Source organism: Chinchilla lanigera, unplaced genomic scaffold, assembly GCF_000276665.1.
Source record: "Chinchilla lanigera isolate Chin_1 unplaced genomic scaffold, ChiLan1.0 scaffold00008, whole genome shotgun sequence".
In the NCBI taxonomy this organism is placed as follows: Eukaryota; Metazoa; Chordata; class Mammalia; order Rodentia; family Chinchillidae; genus Chinchilla; species Chinchilla lanigera.
Genome location: NW_004955409.1, coordinates 36,742,147 through 36,749,473, shown reverse-complemented (window position 1 = coordinate 36,749,473; position 7,327 = coordinate 36,742,147). Strand labels below are relative to the sequence as shown.

The 7,327-nt window shown below is 46.7% G+C and overlaps 1 pseudogene; it reads right to left on the bottom strand.

Moving 5' to 3' along the window:
* Positions 1–4,580: 4,580 nt before the first annotated feature.
* Positions 4,581–6,997, bottom strand: LOC102019148 (annotated as a pseudogene).
* Positions 6,998–7,327: the final 330 nt, after the last annotated feature.

Below are 7,327 nucleotides of genomic sequence, written 5' to 3'. Positions count from 1 at the left end.
TGGTGGCTGGCTTCTCACCTCAGCTCTGAGGTGGTGGGAGGGTGGCTATGCAGCTGTGAGTCTAGGATCTTGTTAGGGCCTAGGGACAGGGTTCTGCAGTTCATCCAGCCTAGTAGTTTGCAGGCTTGATCATGCCTGGCTCAAGGAAGCAAACCCTTCAGTGTTCTCCTTCTCAGGACTCTCCTGAAGAACCACTGTAGATCTGGCTGAGCCAGCCAGTGTGCAAGATTCTTAGTGTGGGGTGTGGAGCTGAAGGATTTCCAGGGGCTGGTGCTCAGGAGGAAACTTCAGGGAAAGAAGTAGAGACTCAGGCCCCTAAAGGATCCCAGTTCCTTCTCTCTGTAATTTGTCCTTTAAACTATGTCTTTCCTAAAATAAACTCAAATTCATCCTCATATCTGGAAGGTCCTGGCAAAGGTGGAGCCTCTCCAGTCTCCTGCGGCAGACCCAGCATGCGGGGGAGCAGTTGTTGCTTCCCAGCAGAATTTTTACCCTGCCCTCTGAGCTGGGTCTTCCCAGGCTGAGCAGGGATATGGGAGTGGCAGGAGGTGAAAGGATTCTGTTTTTTTTTCTGGGGAAGGCTAGTGGTTCTTAATGGTTTCCGGACCACACAAGCATTTGAAAATCTGAATAAAAAAATAGTCAAACCAAATCTTGTGTGTAATTCCAGGCTGAGAACAGCTATTTAGATGGGAGAGTAATTAATGGTAAAATTCCTCAGGTGGGTAGGCCAAGAGATGGCTCCCTGGTTCCTTTTGATTGTCCTGAGTCATATTTGAGGGCACTATCCTCCATGAGTGTGCACCCACGGCCCGGGGCAATTGAGGAGAAATCGTGGCTTTCAAGTTACCCACGGGCCTGCAGACTTTTCTCTTGCCATCCATAAGTCCTCTCCTGAACTAGTCCAGAAGGAGGGGCTGAGAGAAAGCTTCCAGCCTGACCATTGGCCCTTGTCTCACTGAAGCCTGGCAGGGGGGCTGGTTCTGGGGGGTGAGACTAATTCAGTTAGTAAGCATGTGTTGCTCTCTACTGCAAGCCATACACTGAGGCAGGCCCCACAGAGGCCACAAATATAATGAAGACACAACTTCCCTCAGGCTCCTTCTATGCAGTGGGTGAAAAACAGCAGGTAAGACATTCATCGATAACAGAGGCAGGATGTGTGCGTCCATGAACAAAAGTATTGAATGACACCTCCCTGTGCCAGGTACTGTTCTAGGAGCTTGGGGTACAACAGCGGACAAAACAAGAACCTCTGACCTCCTCATGGGGGAAGCTACATTAAACAGTCAATGTACTTAAAAAATAATCGTATAGTATGTTCGCAGGGAGAGAAGGAAAAAGACAGAGCCAGGGGTTAGGGTAGGGTGTGGGAAGTCAGGGCAGGTCTCACGGAGATGACAAATAAGAGTGGGGAAAACACTACCAGAAAGGCATCATGGGAAAACAGCAGACCACAAACTCCAGTGGGGCTGGGGGAGATTTCATCAAGCTCAGACCTAATCAATTAAACATAAAAAACTGCTTTGCTGGAGTTTTTTCAAGGGGAAGGCTAGGACGTCGGGAGTGGGACTGCTGCAGATGGTGAGGCGGTCTGCACAGCTCCGGGCTCTGGATGCACAGGCAGAGGCTGGAATGGGTAGGACTCCTGTCTGGGTGTTTTTGCTCCTCAGCCAGGTCCTCACTCCACCTTTCTCAGCTGTGTGGTGCCCAAGACCTGATCTCAACGCTGCAACGTGGAGGTTCCCTTGCCTCAGGCTTCCAGTTGGAACAGGAGCATTGTGGGAGGCACGAGTTTCCCTGGCCTCCTCTTTGAAAGACCTTTGTGACAGTGGCTGTGCCTACCCTAAGGCCACGGCTCCTGTGAGCAGCACCCCCTCCTTCCCTAAACCACCAGTTATAGGTTCTTCTCTCCTCTCTTCAGTCTAGGAAGTACTGCTGCTCTTCCTGGCTGCTTTATTACCCCTTTTCCTGGTCCCCTAAATCCTGCCCACATTTTTATTTATTTATTCCAGTCCCTTCAATTATTCCTTTGACTGTGGTCCAATGGGAGCCACAACCAGGATGCAGTGAGGCAATCCTGACAGGTTTAACTGTGGATATGCTTCAACCACTGCAGACCTGGTTGCCCTGGCCTCTCCCTTGGGATTCCCCGAGACTCCCCACGATTCACCAGCCAAAGGGTTAAGGGCTAGATAGCAGGGACTTCCAGCTTCCTTGTACCCTGCTTCCTTCAGGGTTTTACAGGTAGAGAAGAGGTAACTTCAAGCAGATCTCTGCAGTTGTCCTGAGCTGCCTGAGGCCCAGGGCTTTGGGTCATGGTCTCTCTTCTCCTAGCTTTCTGTATCCGAACTCTCACTTCTTTCCAGGAACACCGTGGAATGCAGAGGAACAAGGTCTTTAATAGGTAAGCAGTGATTTGCTCAGTCAGCAGAGACAAGTTTTTATAGCTCCCCAGTGTCTGCTCCAAAACCTATCTCTGGATGGTGAGGGGAGATGGGTCTCCTGGTTGTGTGGTGCCTGGCCTGTCTGATGCTCCTTCCTTGCTCACTGTCTGAGTTCTTTCCTCTGCTCACTCTTGGAATCCGGCCACTTGCAGGTCCTGTGCTGAGCCCCTCTAAAACTGGCTCCCCTTCCATTTGGATGTCTGGAGGCTCCTAGCTTGGAGAGGATGGGCACTGCTTGTGGCAGCCCCAGGCCACCCACCTCTTCCTGTGCTGCTCAAAGAATGTGTTCTTACAGAAGCCCATGACTTAGCCTGGGCTCCAGAAAGCAGAGCCAAGGTCAGGGTTTTTGCAGCTTCCCTGGAAGACAGGAAGAGCCAGGTTTCAAATGTATCTTCATCCTGTAAAACTTTTTTTCAAGGGGAGGCATCTTCCCATTTTTTGGTTAAAGTTTTAGTATAAATTAACATTTTATAATTGTATATATTTATGGGTTATAATGTGATGTTATGATTTATGACTCTAATGTGAGATAGTTAAATTAAGCCAGTTAACATATCCATCACATCAAATACTTATTTTTGTGGTGAGAATATTTGAAATTTACTCTTAGAAATTTTGAACTGTGTAATACATTATTGCTAACTATATTCACCATAGTGTGCAATAGGTCTCAAAGAAAACCAAACTCACTTTTCCTGTCTCAAGATTCTGCATGCTTTAAACACCCTACTCCCTTCTCTATTCTCAGCATGGTCAGCTTTGAGGGGTGGGAATCTGATTATCGCACTCTTCACTGGGAGTAGTTTGTTGTGTATTTGTACATTTCAAATTAACCCCCTTATCTTTGATTCCCTAAGAAAGAGCTGGAAAAAGATATCAGAACAATGGAGAATTCTAGGTCATCTAGGGATGACCACAGACAAGGACTGTGATAAACTGGGGTGATGGTGTTCCAGTCTACCCAAGCTTGCTTAGATGTTGTGTTCCTCCCCACCCGCTTGCTCCCTCACCAGAATAAAGAGTGGTACAACCTGCAGGCCCTAACCCAGTTTTTTCTTGTTTCTCTTCTGGATCATTGTGGTGGTGGATGCCCCAGTCTCCCAACAGACTCAAAGAAAGGAACGTGGGGGGTAGTGTGAGCGTAGAAGATCTCAGGGCTTGGAGCCAGACTGGGTAGTCTTGCGGTGGCCTAAGACAGAGCAGCTGGGCAGGAGAGTCAGATGTGATGGGGGCTGGGTTCCATGGGGTAAGGGAAGGATGAAAATGGCTGAGCGTCCAAGGGTGTGTTTGTTCACAGATGGGTTTCCCAGTAAACATCCTGGGTCAGATTTTACCATTAAGGTGAACTGTCCTGCTGTGGTTTGTCTGGTGTTCCCCAAAATCCATTTGTTGGAAAGGTAATTTGATATGTCAGTGGTATTTGGAGGTGAGACCTTTGGGAAATAATCAGGAGTAGATGAGGCCATAAGAGTAGGAAGTTATATGCCGGGGGTGGTGGTGCACGCCTGTAATCCCAGCACTCGAGGCTGAGGCAGAAGGATCGTTGCAAGTTCGAGATCAGCCTGGGCTACAAAGTGAGCTCAAGTTCTGCCTGAACTGCATAACAAGACCCTGTTTCAAGAAGACAAAAAAAGAAAGAAAGAAAAAAAAAAAGAGTAGGAAGTTATGATGGTGTTACTCACTTTATAGGAAGAGAGACCTGTGCAAGCACACTGGCGCCATCTTGCCATGTGATGCTCCATGCCAGCTTGTGATGCAGAAAGAAGTTTCCCATCAGGTGGACAGGATGCCGGTTCTGTACTCTCACACATCCCAGCCTATAGAACCATGAGCTAAATACCACCCCCGCCCCCACCGCTGCAGTCCTGGGAATTGATCCCAGAGCATTTGCACACCCTACATCCCCAGCCCTTTATTTATTTATTTATTTATTTATTTATTTTTGAGTTGGGAAATAGCTCCAATTTTATTCATAAAATTATTAATCAAACTTACAATAGACTTACAGAGCCAGATATCAACAACAAAACAGGAAGGCAATAAGACATTCCAGAGACATCTTGAAAAGTTCCAGAGAAGCACGGGCTAGGCTAGACATCTCCAGTTAAACCGTAACTGCAGAACAGGTTATGTTCACTTCTGCATTTTCTCCAAGAGCTCTTCCTTGTATTTGCCTTTCTGTCTTACAACTTGTACAGACTTGGCTTTGCGTTCAAGATTTTTTTTTGTCTTTGTCCACTTTTAGCCTGGTGATAACCACCTTGCTTGGGTGAATGCCCACATAGACAGTTGTGCCATTAGCCTTCTCACACTGCACCCGCTCGATGTAGATGATGTATTTCTTTCTGTACACCTGAACTACCCTGCCGGTCTGCTGACCTTTGTAGTGTCCTTGAACCACCTGGACCTCATCGTCCTTGAGGATGAGCATGGAGCAGACATTGTACTTCTGCCACAGCTCCTTGGAAGAGGGGAAGACGTGATCTTCCGGTGCACATGCGCGGGGGCATTAAAGTGGTGTTTGTGACTTTTGCTGTGGTCCGAGGTCAGGAATGGGTTGAACTTAATGGTTACGGTCTGGCAGGTGCCAGTGGGCTTCCCCAGCCCTTTAAAATTGATTTTTTTTAAAAAAATTTTGAGACAGTGTCTCACTACATTGCCCAGGCTGGGTTTGAACATGTGATCCTCCTGCCTCAGCCCCAAAGTGCTGGGATTACAGCTGTGCACCATCATGACCAGCATCCATTCTTTATAAGTTGCTCAATTTGTGGCATTCAGTTATAGCAACAGAAAACAAAGACACATTCTTTCCAAAGCAAATGGTCCTCTTGGCCAATTAATAGCAGAGTAAACATCAGTTGACAGAATGAGTGAAAGTCTTGAAATAGAGTGGAAATGTAGAAGAAGAGTGATCATGATGCAAGGTTTGGAATGAAGACTGCCAACCCAAGTGTGCCCCGGGGTCCCTACATGGGCACAGAGACCAGTGAGGAAATTGAAAGGTCTGTGCAGGGCTGGACTGCTTTTTGTGTTATAGATGGCTGGACATGAGTTTAGAGTTTCTGTCCCTTTAATCTTTGAAGACTAAAAGATACTACTCGCTATGCAGGAGGTGTTTCCATGAGTTCCACTGAGAAAAATGACTGCCATGCTGAACCTATCAGTGATCTTTGATGTTTTCTAACTGCTGCTTTCTCGAGAGAGGTTTGTCTATACACATACAGTGTGGAAGAGGTAAGGCTGGGATTTGAACCCAAGTCTATCTCTCAATGACTTTCTATAATAAAGTGAGCCAGAGCTCTATTAGTCCAGTTCTCTTCTGCAGCTCTGTCTTGGTCTGGTTTCTCTTGAAAGTAGAGTCTGAGGCAAGGATTTTTGGAGGGAGGCTCAGACAGTGGAAGTGAGGGGTTGAGTGGGGAGAGTGACTTAGGGAAAGCCACCCTGGGGGTGCATCACAGAGGAGCTTCTATATACAACAAGGCTCTGCTCTCACTTTCCATCCATTGAGGGCTGACCCAGGATTGTCAGTCCTCGCAACAGAAGAGGAAGACGCTGTCCATGGTACCACAACTCAAGGCCCAGGAAGCAGCCTACTGCAGCCATAGGGTACCAACCACTAAATGTGTCTGCTGCAAGGTCTCTAGGAAGGAACAATCCATTGTCTCAACTATATTTAAAGGCCCAAACACTCAGCGCATTCTTCTTGTGAAGCTCCAGGGAGAAACAGAACCTCTTCTCGGCACACAAAATAACAATTAGTCCACTTCCCCTAAGGGATAGTGTTCAGAAAATTTCCGGATGCTTTCAAGCCGCCTGATCTCAAATCTACCATTAATGGTTTGAGCAGTCCCTGTGGCTGTCCCTTGGGGCTACCAGAAGAAACCTGAGGATTAAAAGCATGAGAAGGCAGGAAAGGAAGATCAGAGAGAAAGCTCTTAATCAACTAATCACACATGAAAAAAGAGCTGAGAGTCTTTCAGCAATGGGATGTTTTATTTGCTACAAAATAGAATTATCTAAACCTATACCATAAACTTTATATACTTAATTAAAACTCTTTTAGCTAGGTGTGGTGGCATGGGCCTATAATCCCAGCTATTGGGAGGCTGAGGCAGAAGGATTGCTGAATTCAAGATTAGCCTGGGCAACTTAATGAGATCTTGTCTCAAAATAAAAATTAAAAAGTGGAGGGAGCTGGGGATACAGCTCGGTTAGTAGAGTGCTTTCCTGGTATGCATGAGGCCCTGGGTTTGATCCCAGTACTACAAGATAAGACAAAACAACAAAACCAAACCAAAACAAAACTCCCTTTAATTTTCCTTAAGTCAATATCAGAACAGATTTAAAAGGTGAGGACCTGGGAAGGGGAGAAATTCAGGGTCTCCTTTTGTCCCATTTTTGGTGACCAGCTTTTGGAGCCAACTGACAAAGATGTCGATTGTAACAGGGCCTCAGGGACTGGAGGCATGCCACGAGTGGGACTGAGATAAGGGGCCTTGGGTTTAATGCCTGGATACCTCAGCCGGAACCCCAACCAGAGCACCAGGCATGGCCGTACTTGAATATCCTGGGTGAGATTTTAACAAAAAGAGGAACTGTCCTTCCACCTAAAATGATGGTCAAAAACAGCTCACAGAAAGCATAGCTGGCCTACACCTGGAGAGTTTCTTTTAACAGGCAGGAAGCAGTATGGGATGCTAATCAAAAGAAATTTTCACTCGCCTTTCTTAGTCTTCTAGGTCTGTTTAACAACGTATCATATAATGGAGAATTTGCAGAGAGCACAGCTTTATTTCTTATGGTTTTTGGAGGCTGGAAAATCCAAGATCAAGACCCCAGTGTTTTGTGTCTGGTAAGACTGCCTTCTGCTCCTGAGATGG